The sequence below is a fragment of the Capra hircus genome, assembly GCF_001704415.2.
Source record: "Capra hircus breed San Clemente chromosome X unlocalized genomic scaffold, ASM170441v1, whole genome shotgun sequence".
NCBI classification, from domain to species: Eukaryota; Metazoa; Chordata; class Mammalia; order Artiodactyla; family Bovidae; genus Capra; species Capra hircus.
The window spans coordinates 31557083-31575503 of NW_017189517.1; the positions used below are offsets into that span (position 1 = coordinate 31557083).

General features: G+C 39.7%; 1 pseudogene; it reads left to right on the forward strand.

Moving 5' to 3' along the window:
* Positions 1-5486: 5486 nt before the first annotated feature.
* Positions 5487-18421, forward strand: part of LOC102188294 — a 111855-nt pseudogene continuing 98920 nt past the window's right edge.

Sequence of the window (18421 nt, forward strand, 5' to 3'; positions counted from 1 at the left end):
CTTCCCAGGTGGCCCTAGAGATGAAGAGCACATACAACCCTGAAGCTCATCTTTCTTCCCTCTAGTAATATTTTCTTATAGTTTTTTTTTTTCTCCATTGACTTTACAATACTACCAGGTATCAATACTAACCACTTAGTACATACCAGGCATTGTGCTTTAGGTGGGTTTTTCTCTTTTAATACTTACACCAACACTCTTAGACATCTGTTATTTCTACCCCTACTAAGCAGATGAGGAAATTGAGGTTTAGAATAGTAAAGAAAATTATGCACAGAACTAGTAAGTAAAAGGCAAGATTCAAATCTAGATACTTCTAACAGCAGAGACCAGACTCCAACACAGTACATTACTATGGATCTAGAGCCAGAGTCAACAATTGCCAGATGTGGGCCAAATCCAGCCTACTGCCTGTTTTTAATAATACAATTTTATTGGAACTCAGTCACACTCATTCATTTACATGTTGTCTTTGGATGCTTTCATACTGGGACATGCATGGCCCACAATGCCAAAAGCATTATCTGTTCCTTTACAGAAAAAGCTTTAACACCTGATCTAAACATATTAAGATATTAAATCAGACCAGCTCATGAGGCATCTCATTGTTTTTATTTCTCATTTCAAATGGCCCATTTATCCCTATTATTTGTTTCTTGCCTCTAAATTAGTCTCATCTACATGATGAAACAATAGGATTTTTGTAGAGGCTTAACACTGGATGTTTTCGGTATTCTGATTAAATTTCCTTGATGGTCCATTATCAAATGCATACTTTCTCCATGTGAAGTGAAAGTCACTCAGTTGTGTCTGACTCTTTGCGACCGCATTGACTATACAGTCCATGGAATTCTCCAGGCAAGAACACTGGAGTGGGTAGCCTTTCCCTTCTCCAGATCTTCCTAACCCAGGGATTGAACCCAGGTCTCCTGCATCGCAGGCAGATTCTTTACCAGCTGAGCCACAAGGGAAGCCCACTTTCTGCATGAGACAACTCTAATAGATCATCCAGGTGTGGCTGAAGTGCAGGTTTACTATTTGCCCCCCAAGCCACCAAGCATTATTGAATGTGGTGGCAGAGGATGATACAGTGAGATAGAAACAACAACTCAATGGACATGAATCTGAGAAAACTCTGGGAAATAGTGAAGGACAGAGGAGCCTGGCATGTTGTGGTCCATCGGATTACAAAGAGTCAGACACAATTTAGTGACCTGACAGCAATAGTATACATTGTATTTTTGGCAATGGTCCCTAATTTTCATATGGAGATCCAACTTCTTTCCCAGAGCAGTCTACCTTTCTGGGTGGTAGTCCACCTCAAAGCCTGAGACGTAGGCCTAAACCAATAATCTGGTGGCATCTACCTGGCCACTGTGACTGTTCCAGGTATGGCTTTGTGTCTTAAATGTATCTAGAAAGAGTGGGTTTTATGGCCTTTCTTGGATATGTTAGAAAATTAGTCTTATTTTCCACCCCACCAGAATCAGATATAGAAGGATAGAGCCATGATGATTGCTGACAACCCTTCTGACAAAGACAGGAGAGCCCATTTAAGAGTGGAGGCTTCTTGGGAAAGTATAATTTAGGGGTAGAGAGGAAGAACTCAAGTCCTGTTGATTTTTAAGTATAAATTATTTATTGAAATATAGTTGATTTACAATATTAGTTTTAAGTGATATAATAATGACAATATTTTTATAGATGACACTTCACTTAAAGTTATTACAAAATAAGTTATAGGGTTGGCCATACGGTTCATTTGGGTTTTGATATTACAGAAAAACCCAAATGGACCTTTTGGCGAACACAATATATTTAACTGTGCTTTATGTTATATCCTTGTAGTTTATTTATTTTATATATAGTAGTTGGCACTTCTTAATCCTATAATCCTGTCTCACTCCTCCACCTTTCCCACTCCCCACTTGTAACCACTAGTTTGTTCTCTATATACCTGAGTCTGTTTCTGTTTTGTTATATCAGTTTATTTTTTTATTTTTTAGATTCCACATATAAGTGATTTTTTAGATTCTACATATACTGTTTGTCTTTGTCTGACTTATTTAACTAAGCATAATACCTTCCAGGTCCAACCATGTTGTTACAAATGGCAAAAAAGTTCATTTTATGGCTGATTAATATTCCATTATAGATGATACCACATGGCCACCTCATGCGAAGAGTTGACTTATTGGAAAAGACTCTGATGCTGGGAGGGATTTGGGGGCAGGAGGAGAAGGGGACCACAGAGGATGGGATGACTGGATGGCATCACCAACTCGATGGATGTGAGTTTGAGTGAACTCCAGGAGTTGGTGATGGACAGGGAGGTCTGGCGTGCTGCAGTTCATGGGGTCACAAAGAGTCGGACACGACTGAGCGACTGAACTGAACTGAACTGAACTGAACATCTTTATCCATTCACCTGTTGATGGGCATGTGGAATGTTTCTATATCTTGGCTATTGTAAATAGTGCTGCTATGAATATTGGTGTGCATATACATGATGATAGCATTTGAATCACTAAATCCACTTATCATTGAAAGTGTTTAGCCTAAAATCCTTTTACAGAAGCAGAAAGAATTCCGATACAATGATTTTCCCTGCTATAACTATACTATTTTTAGCTCAATCTCTTATATCATTTTGAGGAGTCAATGCCTAGTAACAGAAAAAAAAAAAAGTTTCTACATTGCAGTGCTGCTATTGGACAAAGAACAGACTTATGTACTCTGACCCAAGTTTAACCCTCTGATATAGAAAGTTCCAGCATTTCTGCTAGCAGAAGCTTTATAGAATCATCTGGATTCATTTATTTTGTTTGGGCTACTGGGCAGAAACAGACTAATCCTGTGTAAACCCATTACTTTCCAAAATGAATACAAACTTCTACCCCAAAGTTCAGCCATTACTTAAATGTGAGATGGTTCATTAACATTTGGGGGATAGGTCGTGGCTTAAGACTTCTCTTCCCATCATTAATGGAGAAGGCAAAGGCATCCCACTCCAGTGCTCTTGCCTGGAAGGTCCCATGGATGGAGGAGCCTGGTGGCCTGCGGTCCATGGGGTCGCGAAGAGTCGAACACAACTGAGCGACTTCATTTTCCCTTTTCACTTTCATGCATTGGAGAAGGAAATGGCTACTTGCATCTTTGCCAAGTATAAAGCAAGACAGGGAAGTATAGTGGGTTAAGAATGAAGAACTCTGCCTGGGTACAAATACTGGACCCTTCCTCTCACTAACTAAATGAACTTTCTCAGTTTCCTTAACCTCTCTGTGCCTCAATTTCCTACTTTGTATAGATTATCAGGGTTTCCATGGTGACTCAGACAGTAAAGAATCTGCCTGCAATGCACAAGACCCAAGTTCAATCCCTGGGTCAGGAAGATCTGCAGGAGAAGGGAATGGCACTCCACTCCAGTATTCTTGCCTTGAGAATCCCATGGACAGAGGAACCTGGCAGGTTACAGTCAATAGGATCACAGCAAGTCGGGCACAATTGAGCAACTAACAAACACATAGGATTATGAATCTAAATTAATATTTATAAAAAACATAACATAGCACCTGGTACACAATAACCCCGATGGAAGTATTTGTTACAATAATGAATAAATACCATACAAGTGCTAGTAACATTTGACATATATGCAGAGGATTTGTCAAAAAATACATGGTCCCAAACCAATAGGATACATGATGGGAAAACAGCACAGATATCTCTGGATGAGAAAGATGTTTAATTCTGATGCATAGGTTAGGATAGTCTATCCTATCCTACTCGCAATCCCATATCATGAATTCTTGTTTTAATCCATTGGGATAATTTCAGATGTAGTGTTGGTTGAAAGCTATATATGCACGGAAGTCAGTATGAACTCAACATATAGTCTTTGCCTTTCCCAACTAAGGAAGCATTTATACATCTCTCACTTTATTTTATCCTCAAAATGATACAAGTCAATTTCACAGCTATGCTTTTGTTTCATTTTAGTAACCTAGGAAAATCTAGGTTCAGATTCTCAAATTTCTTCTCCTATCTCCCACATTCCCTAAACTCCCTCTTTGTGCTCAGTCATGTCTGACTCTTTGCAACCCCATGGACTGTAGGCCACCAGGTCCCTCTGTCCATGGGATTCTCCAGGCAAGAATACTAGAAGTGGGTTGCCATTTCCTCATCGAGGGGCTCTTCCAGACACAGGGATCCAGCATGGGTCTCCTGTGTCTCTTGCACTGCAGGGGAATTTTTAACCACTGAGCCACCAGGAAAGACCCTGTGTAGTTAGAGGAGACTGTTTTGAGGAGGCTGAATTTAAGCTGAACATGGTAATAGGGCTTTTAGGTGAGGGGAGAGAGAGATTAAAAGCAGGACTGGGAATGACTCTACTTTGTAAGAACACTGTGAGGATTATAAGGTCTAGGAGTGAGGTAACAAATACATGTTCAGCCTGGGACAGTTATGCCTCCAGTGCCCATGGTAGACATTGACAGTCTTTACAACATTCTACAAGCAAGGCCAGTCACAGGCCCAGAATTCTCTTACATACACCTTCAGGCAGCCAATACAATCACAGTATGTAGTTGGCATAAATTAGGTACTCAAGGAATCATAACTGCTAATACCCCCAGGAACCCACAAAATCTTACATACAGTGGAAGAATTGCAGAACTTGTCTTTATTATGAAATAAGATTTATAAAATAAGAATTATGAATAATTCTTTAGAATGAAAGTCTCTGCATTTACAGTATGTCAGAGGCCTGCCATGTCTTTAGTACTTGAAGGTCTGACACGACGCTGAGAGCCAATCCTGCTACAAAGATTATCTGCCATATGTTGTAACATCTCTTATGAGCTATAAGTAGGAGCTTGATCATTAGGAGTTGAGAAACCTCCAGAACATGGCTACTTTCCCTAATGTTTTCATTTACCACACAAAGAAATGTTGGAATTCTACAGGTCCTGAATCAAATTGCCAAGTACAATCAAGAAGCAATAGTTTGTCTTTGGGGTTTCTTCTTGACTCCATGTAATGCTCTATGTTCAACCCTAGTGATATGATATCTGCCTAATGGCAGAGCACCTTGCCGTCTATCCAGCATCCAGATCCTAGCCTTCCTAGAAAAACTCTCCCATTGCTTCTAGGCCTTCTTCTTTGTTGGACAAAGAGAAAAGAACAGTGCAAGTGGGTCATGTATTGAAGGAACCATGTTATTGAATGTGTATTGCAGGAACAAAATGTTTGAACATTAAGATGTCTGAAAGTTACATAGGAAAATATGTAGTTGAGATATGTAAAAGAAGAAAGGTATGACAGTAACTTCTTACTTTGGTTTTATGTGATAAGGGTGGAGTCTCACCATTGGAATTGTTCAGCTGCATTGGAACAACCTGGAGGCAATTCACTCATTTTATCTTGCTACTCAGAGCACCTATCTATTGTTTCATTGATACTCACAACACTGCTTTGATGAAGACAATATGGTCATCCTCAGTAGATATGAGAAGAAATTGAGAAGCAAAGTTCTTCTATCAGATCATCCAACTGAAGATATAGGTAAGTTTCTAGCTCTCCATCTTACACTATTTCCTTCTTACAATATTATCTTCCATAGGTCTCAGCAGGAGGTGCCATTAAATAAAACATAGGGAATCAAAATTGCATTTAGTGACACACACTTTTTGCCCACTGATGGCTAATTTATTTATTTTTATTGTTAAATTTTTGTTATTTTTATTTTTTAAATTAATTAATTAATTATTATTTTTTTAACTTTACAATATTGTGTTGCTTTTGCCATACATTCACCTGAATCTGCCATGGATGTACATGTGTTCCCCATCCTGAAGCCCCCTCCCACCTCCCTCCCCATCTCATCCCTCTGGGTCATCCCAGTGCACCATCCCTGAGCACCCTGTATCATGCATCAAACCCGGACTGGCGATTCGTTTCAAATATGATAATTTACGTTTCAATGCCATTCTCCCAAATCATCCCACCATTGCCCTCTCCCACAGAGTCCAAAAGACTGTTCTGTACATCTGTTTCTCTTTTGCTGTCTCACATAGAGGGCTATTGTTACCATCTTTCTAAATTCCATATATATGCGTTCAGTTCAGTTCAGTTGAGTCGCTCAGTCGTGTCCGACTCTTTGTGACCCCATGAATCGCAGCACCCTAGGCCTCCCTGTCCATCACCAACTCCCGGAGTTCACGCAGACTCACGTCCATCGAGTCAGTGATGCCATCCAGCCATCTCAGTATACTGTAATGGTGTTTTTTCTTTCTGGCTTACTTCACTCTGTATAATAGGCTCCAGTTTCATCCAACTCATTAGAACTGATTCAAATATATTCTTTTTAATGGCTGAGTAATACTCCATTGTGTATATGTACCACAGCTTTCTTATCCATCCGTCTGCTAATGGATATCTAGGTTGCTTTCATGTCCTGGCTATTATAAATAATGTCGCGATGAACACTGGGGTACATGTATCTCTTTCAATTCTGGTTTCCTCGGTGTGTATGCCCAGCAATGGGATTGCTGGGTCATATGGCAGTTCTATTTCCAGATTTAAGAAATCTCCACACTGTTCTCCACAGTGGCGGTACTAGATTGCAATCCCACCAACAGTGTAAGAGAGTTCCCTTTTCTCCACACCCTCTCCAGCATTTACTGCTTGTAGACTTTTGGATAGCAGCCATTCTGACTGGTGTGAAATGGTACCTCATTGTGGTTTTGATTTGCATTTCTCTGATAATGAGTGATGTTGAGCATCTTTTCATGTGTTTGTTAGCCATCTGTATGTCTTCATTGGAGAAAGGTCTGTTTAGGTCTTTGGGCCATTTTTTGATTGGGTCATTTATTTTCCTGGAATTGAGCTGCAGGAGCTGCTTGTACATTTTTCAGATTAATTCCTTGTCCATTGCTTCATTTGCTATTATTTTCTCCCATTCTGAAGGCTGTCTTTTCACCTTGCTTATAGTTTCCTTTGTTGTGCAGAAGCTTTTAAGTTTAATTAGGTCCCATTTATTCTTGATTTTATTTCCAGTATTCTGGGAGGTGGGTCATAGAGGATCCTGCTGTGATTTATGCCAGAGAGTGTTTTGCCTATGTTTTCCTCTGGGAAGTTTATAGTCTCTGGTCTTACATTTAGATCTTTAATCTATTTTGAGTTTATTTTTGTGTATGGTGTTAGAAAGTGTTCTAGTTTCACTCTTTTACAAGTGGTTGACCAGTTTTCCCAGCACCACTTGTTAAGGAGATTGTCTTTTCTTCATTGTATATTCTTGCCTCCTTTGTTGAAGATAAGGTATCCATAGTTGCACGGATTTATCTCTCAGCTTTCTCTTTTGTTCCATTGATCTATATTTCTGTCTTCGTGCCAGTACCATACTGTCTTGATGACTGTGGCTTTGTAGTGGAGCCTGAAGTCCGGCAGGTTGATTCCTCCACTTCCATTCTTCTTTCTCAAGATTCTTTTGGCTATTTGAGGTTTTTTTGTTTTTTGTTTTTCTTACAAATTGTGAAATTATTTGTTGTAGTTCTCTGAAAAATACCATGGGTAGCTTGATAAGGATTGCATTGGATCTATAGATTGCTTTCAGTAGTATGCTCATGTTCACTATATTGATTCTGCTGATCCGTGAACATGGTATATTTCTCCATCTATTTGTGTCATCTTTGATTACTTTCACCAGCATTTTATAGTTTTCTATATATAGGTTTTTGTTTCTTTAGGTAGATAAATTCCTAAGTATTTTATTCTTTTCGTTGCAATGGTGAATTGAATTGTTTCCTTAATTTCTCTTTTTCTGTTTTCTCATTGTTAGTGTATAAGAATGCAAGGGATCTCTGTGTTGATTTTATATCCTTCAACTTTACTATATTCATTGATTAGCTCTAGTAATTTTCTGGTGGTGTCTTTAGGGTTTTCTATGTAGAGGATCATGTCATCTGCAAACAGTGAGAGTTTTAATTCTTCTTTTCCAATTTGGATTCCTTTTATTTCTTTTTCTGCTCTGATTGCTGTGGCCAAAACTATGTTGAATAGTCTTGGTGAGAGTGGGCACCCTTGTCTTGTTCCTGACTTTAGGGGAAAAGCTTTCAATTTTTCACCATTGAGGATAATGTTTGCTGAAGGTCTGTCATATATAGCTTTTATTATGTTGAGGTATGTTACTTCTATTCCTGCTTTCTGGAGGATATTTATCACAAATGAATGTGGAATTTTGTTAAAGGCTTTCTCTGCATATGTTGAGATAATCATATGGTTTTTACTTTTCAATTTGTTAATGTGGTTTATTACATCAATTGATTTATGGATATTGAAGAATCCTTGTATATCTGGGATAAAGCCCACTTGGTCCTGATGTATAATCTTTTAAATGTGTTGTTGGATTCTGTTTGCTAGAATTTTGTTAAGGATTTTTGCATCTATGTTCATCAGTGATATTGGCCTGTAGTTTTCTTTTTGTGTGTAGCATCTTTGTCAGGTTTTGGTATTAGGGTGATGGTGGTCTCATAGAATGACTTTGGAAATTTATCTTCCTCTGCAGTTTTCTGGAAGAGTTTGAGCAGGATAGGTGTTAGCTTTTCTCTAAATTTTTGGTAGAATTCAGTTGTGAAGCCATCTGGTCCTGAGCTTATATTCCTGGAAGATTTCTGATTACAATTTCAATTTCTGTGCTTGTGATGGGTCTGTTACGATTTTCTATTTCTTCCTGGTTCAGTTTTGGAAAGTTGTACTTTTCTAATTTGTCAATTTCTTCCAAGTTGTCCATTTTATTGGCATATAGTTGCTGATAATAGTCTTTTATGATCCTTTGTATTTCTTTGTTGTTTGTTGTAATCTCTCCATTTTCATTTCTAATTTTATTGATTTGATTCTTCTCCCTTTGTTTCTTGAGTCTGGCTAATAGTTTGTCAATTTTATTTATCCTTTCAAAGAACCAGCTTTTGGATTTGTTGATTTTTGCTATGGTCTCTTTTGTTTCTTTTGCATTTAATTCTGCCCTTCTTTTTAAGATTTCTTTCCTTCTACTAACCTTGGGGTTCTTCATTTCTTCCTTTTCTAGTTGCTTTAGGTGTGGACTTAGGTTATTTGACATTTTTTCTGTTTCTTGAGGTATGCCTGTATTGCTATGAACCTTCCCCTTAGCACTGTTTTGACAGTGTCCCACAGGTTTTGGTTTGTTGTGTTTTCATTTTCATTAGTTTCTATGCATATTTTTATTTCTCTTTTGCTTTCTTCTGTGACTTGTTCATTATTCAGCAGCGTGTTGTTCAGTCTCCATATTTTGGAATTTTTAATAGTTTTTCTCATGACATTGACATCATACTGCATTGTGGTCAGAAAAGATGCTTGGAATGATTTCAATTTTCTTGAATTACAAAGGCTAGATTTATGGCCCAGGATGTAATCTATCCTGGAATAGGCTCCATGTGCACTCGAGGAAAAGGTGAAATTTATTGTTTTGTGGAGAAATGTTCTGTAGATATAAATTAGGTCTAACTGGTCTACTGTATCATTTAAAGTTTGTGTTTCCTTGCCAATTTTCTATTTAGTTGATCTATCCATAGGTGTGAACGAGGTATTAAAGTCTCCCACTATCTTCTGCCTCCGTTATTCTACTGTTGGTTCCCTCCAGAGAGTATTTGATCTCATTTATTGCATTATTCATTATATATTGACTCTTTTTTTATTTCTTCTAGGTCATTGTTAAACCTTTCTTTCATCTTCCCAATCCTTTTCTCCAGGCTATTTATCTGTAACTCCATTTTGTTTTGAAGATTTTGAATCATTTTCTCTATCATTATTCCTAATTCTTTATCAGGTAGGTTCTCTATCTCTTACTCTTTTGTTTGATTTGGTGGCTATTTATCCTGTCCTTTATCTGCTGGGTATTTCTCTGTCTTTTCATCTTGTTTATATTGCTGTGTTTGGGGTGGCCTTTCTGTATTCTGGCAGTTGGTTGTTCCTCTTTATTGTGGAAGTTCCTCACTATGGGTAGGGTTGGACAGGTGGCTTGTCAAGGTTTCCTTATTAGGGAAGCTTGTGTTGGTGTTCTGGTGGATGGAGCTGGGTTCTTCCCTCTGGAGTGCAATGAAGTGTCAGGTAATTAGCTTTGAGATGTCAGTGGGTTTGCTGTTACTTTGGGCAGCCTGTATATTGAAGCTCAGGGTTGTGTTCCTGTGTTGCTGGAGAATTCACGTGGTATGTCTTGCTCTGGAACTTGTTTGCCCTTGGGTGATGCTTGGTTTCAGTGTAGGCATTGAAGCATTTGATGAACTCATGTTGATTAATGTTCCCTGGGGTCAGGAGTTCTCTGGTGTTGTCAGGATTTGGACTTAAGGCTCCTGCTTCTGGTTTTCAGTCTTATTTTTACAGTAGCCTCAAGACGTCTCCATCCCTACAGCACCTGTGACAAAACTTCTAGGTTAATGATGAAAGGTTTCTCCACAGTGAGGGACACCCGGAGTGGTACACAGAGTTACATGGAGAAGAGAAGAAGGAGGAGGGAGATAGAGGTGACCAGGAGGAGAAGAGGGAGAATCAAATGGGAGAGAGCAAGCTAGCCATTAATAACTTCCCTATGTGCTCTCCACAGTCTTGATCCCTCAGAGAGGTTCATGGAGTTACACAGAGAAGATAAGAAAGCTAGAAGGAGTCAGAGGTGGCCAGGAGGATAAAAGGGGGAATCAAAATGAGAGAGACACATCCAGCCAGCAATCAGTTCCCTAAGTGTTCTCCACAGCCCAGAACACACAAGAGATTCACCGAGTTGTGTAGAGAAGAAAATGGGGAGGGGGGAGATAGAGGCAATCTGTTGGAGAAACAGGAGAATCAAAAGAGGGAGAGAGCAATCAGGCCAGTAATCTTGCTCCCAAATAAAAATGGGTACTGAAGATTGGGTTCTTAAAGGTACAAAGTTGATAACAAATACCAAAAAGCAAAGATTAAAAATCTAGAATAACATAGAAAACCCTAAAGACTCCACGAGAAAAGTACTAGAGCTAATCAATGAATATAGTAAAGTTGCAGGATATAAAATCAACACACAGAAATTCTTTGAATTCCTATACACTAATAATGAGAAAATAGAATGAGAAATTAAGGAAACAATTCCATTCACCATTGCAAGGAAAAGCATAAAATACTTAGGAATTTATCTACCTAAAGAAACTAAAGACCTATATATAGAAAACTATAAAACACTGGTGAAAGAAATCAAAGAGGACACTAATAGATGGAGAAATATATCATGTTCATGGATCAGAAGAAGCAATATAGTGAAAATGAGTATACTACCCAAAGCAATCTATAGATTCAATGCAATCCCCATCAAGCTACCAATGGTATTTTTCACAGAGCTAGAACAAATAATTTCACAATTTGTATGGAAATACAAAAAACCTCTAATAGCCAAAGCAATCTTGAGAAAGAAGAACGGAACTGGAGGCATCAAACTGCCTGACTTCAGGCTCTACTACAAAGCCACAGTCATCAAGACAGTATGGTACTGGTACAAAGACAGAAATATAGATCAATGGAACAAAATAGAAAGCCCAGAGATAAACCCACACACCTATGGACACGTTATCTTTGAAAAAGGAGGCAAGAATATACAATGGATTAAAGACAATCTCTTTAACAAGTGGTGCTGTTAAAACTGGTCAACCACTTGTAAAAGAGTGAAACTAGAACACTTTCTAACACCATACACAAAAATAAACTCAAAATGGATTAAAGATCTAAATGTAAGACCAGAAACTATAAAACTCCTAGAGGAGAACATAGGCAAAACACTCTCCGATATAAACCACAGCAGGATCCTCTATGACCCACCTCCCAGAATATTGGAAAGAAAAGCAAAAATAAACAAATGGGACCTAATTAAACTTAAAAGCTTCTGCACAACAAAGGAAACTATAAGCAAGGTGAAAATACAGCCTTCGGAATGGGAGAAAATAATAGCAAATGAAGCAAATGACAAACAACTAATCTCAAAAATATACAAGCAACTCCTGCAACTCAGTTCCAGAAAAATAAATGATCCAATCAAAAGGTGGGCCAAAGAACTAAATAGACATTTCTCCAAAGAAGACATACAGATGGCTAACAAACACATGAAAAGATGCTCAACATCACTCATTATCAGAGAAATGCACATCAAAACAATTTCACACCAGTCAGAATGGCTATGATCTAATAGTCTACAAGCAATAAATGCTGGAGAGGGTGTGGAGAAAAGGGAACCCTCTTACACTGTTGGTGGAAATCCAAACCTATACAGCCACTATGGAAAACAGTGTGGCAATTGCTTAAAAAACTGGAAATAGAACTGCCATATGACCCAGCAATCCCACTGCTGGGCATACACACCGAGGAAACCAGAATTGAAAGAGACACGTGTACCCCAATGTTCATTGCAGCACTGTTTATATTAGCCAGGACATGGAAGCCACCTAGATGCCCATTAGCAGATGAATGGATAAGAAAGCTGTGGTACATATACACAATGGAATATTACTCAACCATTAAAAAGAATACATTTGAATCAGTTCTAATGAGGTGGATTGATTCTGGAGCCTATTATACAGAGTGAAGTAAGCCAGAAATGAAAACACCAATACAGTATGCCGCTAATTAACTCCAGTCGTGTCCGACTCTGTGCATCCCTATAGATGGCAGCCCACCAGGCTCCACCGTCCCTGGGATTCTCCAGGCAGGAATACTGGAGTGGGTTGCCATTTCCTTCTCCAGTGCATGAAAGTGAAAAGTGAAAGTGAAGTTGCTCAGTTATGTCTCACTCTTAGCGACCCCATGGACTGCAGCCTACCAGGCTCCTCTGGCCATGGGATTCTCCAGGCAAGAGTACTGGAGTGGGTTGCCAGTGCCTTCTCCCCAATACAGTATACTAATGCATATATATGGAATTTACAAAGATGGTAACTATAACCCTGTATGTGAGACAGCAAAAGAAACACAGATGTATTGAACAGTTTTTTGGACTCTGTGGGAGAGGGCAAGGGCAGGATTATATGGGAGAATGGCATCAAAACATGTAGATAATCATATGTGAAACGAATCTCCAGTCCAGGTCCAGTGCATGAGACAGGGTGCTCAGGGCTGGTGCACTGGATGACCCAGCAGGATGGGATGATGAGGGAGGTGGGAGGGAAGTTCAGGATGGGGAACACACATACACCCATGGCGGATTCAAGTAAATGTATGGCAAAACTGATACAATATTGTAAACTAAAATAAATAAATGAATTAATTTAAAAAAAGAAATAGAGGAAAATAATAGAATGCAAAGACTAGAGATCTCTTCAAGAAAATTAGAGATACCAAGGGAACATTTCATGGAAAGATGGGCTTGATAAAGGACAGAAATGGTAAGAACCTAACAGGAGCAGAAGATATTAAGAAGAGGTGGCAAGAATACACAGAGGAACTTATAAAAAAGTTCTTCACGACCCAGATAATCACGATGGTGTGATCACTCACTAAGAGCCAGACATCCTGGAATGTGAATTCAAGTGGGCTTTAGAAAGCATCACTATGAACAAAGCTAGTAGAGGTGATGGAATTCCAGTTGAGCTATTTCAAATCCTAAAAGAAGATGCTGTGAAAGTGCTGCACTCAACATACCAGCAAACTTGGAAAAATCAGCAGAGGCCGCAGACTGGAAAAGGTCAGTTTTCATTCTAATTCCAAAGAAAGGAAATACCAAATGATGCTTAATTTCAGTTCAGTTCAGTTCAGTCGCTCAGTCGTGTCTGAATTTTTGCGACCCCATGAATCGCAGCATGCCAGGCCTTGCTGTCCATCAATAACTCCCAGAGTTCACTCAGAGTTGCGTCCATCAAGTCAGTGATGACATCCAGCCATATCATCCTCAGTCGTCCCCTTTTCCTCTTGCCCCCAATCCCTCCCATCATCAAAGTCTTCTCCAATGAGTCAAGTCTTCACATGAGGTGGCCAAAGTACTGGGGCTTCAGCTTTAGCATCATTCCTTCCAAAGAAATCCCAGGGTTATTCTCCTCCAGAATGGACTGGTTGGATCTTCTTGCAGTCCAAGGGATTCTCAAGGGTCTTCTCCAACACCACAATTCAAAAGCATCAATTCTTCGGGGCTCAGCCTTCTTCACAGTCCAACTCTCACATCCATACATGAACTGGAAAAACCATAGTCTTGACTAGATGGACCTTAGTCAGCAAAGTAATGTCTCTGCTTTTGAATATACTACCTAGGTTGGTCATAACTTTTCTTCCAAGGAGTAAGCGTCTTTTAATTTCATGGCTGCAATCACCATCTGCAGTGATTTCGGAGCCCCCAAAAATAAAGTCTGACACTGTTTCTCCATCTATTTCCCATGAAGTGATGGGACCAGATTCCATGATCTTCATTTTCTGAATGTTGAGCTTTAAGCCAACTTTTTCACTCTCCTCTTTCACTTTCATCAAGAGGCTTTTTAGCTCCTCTTCACTTTCTGCCATAAGGGTGGTGTTATCTGCATATCTGAGGTTATTGATATTTCTCCCGGCAATCTTGATTCCACCTGGTGTTTCTTCCAGTCCAGCGTTTCTCATGATGGACTCTGCATAGAAGTTAAATAAGCAGGGTGACAATATACAGCCTTGACGTACTCCTTTTCCTATTTGGAACCAGTTTGTTGTTCCATGTCCAGTTCTCACTGTTGTTTCCTGACCTGCATACAGATTTCTCAAGAGGCTGGTTAGGTGGTCTGGTATTCCCATCTCTTTCAGAATTTTCCACAGCTTATTGTGATCCACACAGTCAAAGGTTTTGGCATAGTCAATAAAGCAGAAATAGATGTTTTTCTGGAACTCTCTTGCTTTTTCCATGATCCAGCGGATGTTGGCAATTGGATCTCTTGTTCCTCTGCCTTTTCTAAAACCAGCTTGAACACCAGAGAGTTCACAGTTCATGTATTGCTGAAGCCTAGCTTGGAGAATTTCGAGCATTACTTTACTAGCGTGTGAGATGAGTGCAATTATGCAGTAGTGTGAGCATTCTTTGGCATTGCCGTTCTTTGGGATTGGAATGAAAACTGACCTTTTCCAGTCTTGTGGCCACTGCTGAGTTTTCCAAATTTGCTGGCATATTGAGTGCAGTACTTTCACAGCATCATCTTTCAGGATTTGAAATAGCTCTACTGGAAGTCCATTACCTCCACTAGTTTTGTTCGTAGTGATGCTTTCTAAGGCCCATTTGACTTCACATTCCAAGATGTCTGGCTCTAGATGAGTGATCACACCATCTTGATTATCCGGGTTGTGAAGATCCTTTTTGTACAATTCTTCTGTGTATTCTTGCCATCTCTTCTTAATATCTTTTGCTTCTGTTAGGTCCATACCCCTTCTGTCCTTTATCGAGCCCATCTTTGCATGAAATGTTCCCTTGGTATCTCTAATTTTCTTGACGATATCTCTAGTCTTTCCCATTCTGTTCTTTTCCTCTATTTCTTTGCATTGATTGCTGATGAAGGCTTTCTTATCTCTTCTTGCTATTCTTTGGAACTCAGCATTCAGGTGCTTATATCTTTCCTTTTCTCCTTGGCTTTTAGCCTCTCTTCTTTTCACAGCTATTTGTAAGGCCTCCCCAGACAGACAGTTTGTGTTTTTGCATTTCTTTTCCATGGGGATGGTCTTGATCCCTGTCTCCTGTACAATGTCATGAACCTCATTCCATAGTTCATCAGGCACTCTATCTATCAGATCTAGGCCCTTAAATCGATTTCTCATTTCCACTGTATATTCATAAGGGATTTGATTGAGGTCATACCTGAATGGTCTAGCGGTTTTTCCTGTTTTCTTCAATTTCAGTCTGAATTTGGTAATAAGGAGTTCATGATCTGAGCCCCAGTCATCTCCTGGTCTTGTTTTTGTTGACTGTTTAGAGCTTCTCCATCTTTTGCTGCAGAGAATATAATCAATCTGATTTCGGTGATGACCATCTGGTGATGTCCATGTGTAGAGTCTTCTCTTGTGTTGTTGGAAGACAGTGTTTGCTATGACCAGTGCATTTTCTTGGGAAAACTCTATTAGTCTTTGCCCTGCTTCATTCCACATTCCAAGGCCAAATTTGCCTGTTACTCCAGGTTTTTCTTGACTTCCTACTTTTGCATTCCAGTCCCCTATAATGAAAAGGGACAGATTGTGGTCCACTGGAGAAGGGAACGGCAAACCACTTCAGTATTCTTGCCTTGAGAACCCCACGGACAGTATGAAAAGGCAAAATGATAGGATATTGAAAGAGGTACTCCCCAGGTCAATAGGTGCCCAATATGCTACTGGAGGTCCGTGAAGAAATAACTCCAGAAAGAATGAAGGGTTGGAGCCAAAGCAAAAACAATACCCAGCTGTGGATGTGACTGGTGATAGAAGCAAGGTCTGATGCTGTAAAGAGCAATATTGCATAGGAACCTGGAATGTCAGGTCCTTGAATCAAGGCAAATTGGAAGTGGTCAAACAGGAGATGGCAAGAGTGAACGTCATTATTCTAGGAATCCGTGAACTAATATGGACTGGAATGGGTGAATTTAACTCAGATGACCATTATATCTACTACTGCGGGCAAGAATCCCTCAAAAGAGAGGGAGTAGCCATCGTGGTCAACAGAATAGTCCGAAATGCAGTACTTGGATGCAATCTTAAAAACGACAGAATGATCTCTGTTCGTTTCCAGGACAAACCAATCAATATCACAGTAATCCAAGTCTATGCCCCAACCAGTAACACTGAAGAAGCTGAGGTTGAACGGTTCTATGAAGACCTACAAGACCTTTTAGAAGTAACACCCAAAAAAGATGTCTTTTTCAATGATGCTCATACTACTGCACAATTGCACTCATCTCACACGCTAGTAAAGTAACACTCAAAATGCTCCAAGCTAGGCTTCAACAATATGTGAACCAGGAACTTCCAGATGTTCAAGCTGGTTTTAGAAAAGGCAGAGGAACAAGAGATAAAATTGCCAACATCCACTGAATCATGGAAAAAGCAAGAGAGTTCCAGAAAAACATCTATTTCTGCTTTATTGACTATGCCAAAGCCTTTGACTGTGTGGATCATAATAAACTGTGGAAAATTCTGAAAGAGATGGGAATACCAGACCACCTGGCCTGCCTCTTGAGAAACCTATATGCAGATCAGGAAGCAACAGTTAGAACTGGACATGAAACAACAGACTGGTTCCAAATAGGAAAAGGAGTACGTCAAGGCTGTATATTGTCAGCCTACTTATTGAACCTATATGCAGAGTACATCATGAGAAACTCTGGGCTAGATGAAACACAAGTTGCAATCAAGATTGCCAGGAGAAATATCAATAACCTCAGATGTACAGATGACACCACTCTTATGGCAGAAAGTGAAGAAGAACTAAACAGCCTCATGATGAAAGTGAAAAAGGAGAGTGAAAAGAGTTGACTTAAAGCTCAACATTCAGAAATCAAAGATCATGGCATCTGGTCCCATCATTTCATGGGAAATAGATGGGGAAACATTGGAAATGGTGGCAGACTTTTTTGGGTGACTCCAAAATCACTGCAGATGGTGACTGCAGCCCTGAAATTAAAAGACCCTTACTTCTTGGAAGAAGTTATGACCAAACTAGACAGCATATTGAAAAGCAGAGACATTACTTTGCCAACAAATATCTGTCTAGTCAAGGCTATGGTTTTTCCAGTAGTCGTGTATCTATGGGAGAGTTGGAATATAAAGAAAGGTGAGCACCAAAGTATTGATGCTTTCAAACTCTGGTGTTGGAGAAGACTCTTGAGAGTCCTTTGGACTGGAAGGAGGTCCAACCAGTCCATCCTACAGGAAATCAATCCTTAATATTCAATGGAAGGACTGATGCTGAAGCTAAAAGTGGAGTTTCAGCTGTGGTCACCTGATGCACAGAGCTGACTCATTTGAAAAAACCCTGATGCTGGGAAAGACTGAGGGCAGGAGGAGAAGAGGACGACAGAGATGACATGGTTGGATGGCATCACTGACTCAGTGGGCATGAGTTTGAGTAAACTCCAGGAGATGGTGATGGACAGGAAGGCCTAGCATGCTGCAGTCCATTGTTTCACAAAGAGTCACACACAACTGAGCAAATGAACTGAACTGAACCACCTACCAGAATGTTCTGTTGAAGCAATAAATTTCTTCTTGAATTCCAGCAGTCATTTTGTGTGCCCACCCAATAGGAAATGAACCCGCTGGTTAATACTAAGGTTGAAAAAGAGGACAAGTTAATTCAGATGGATTCAACTACTTTTCAACTCAACTCCTTGCTCAGAATCTGAGATATGGTGAATCCAATCAGAGTCATCATTTCCAAGAAGAGCTAGCAGACTCCACTGAGGATGAAGTTAGTGGCCCAGATCTGATG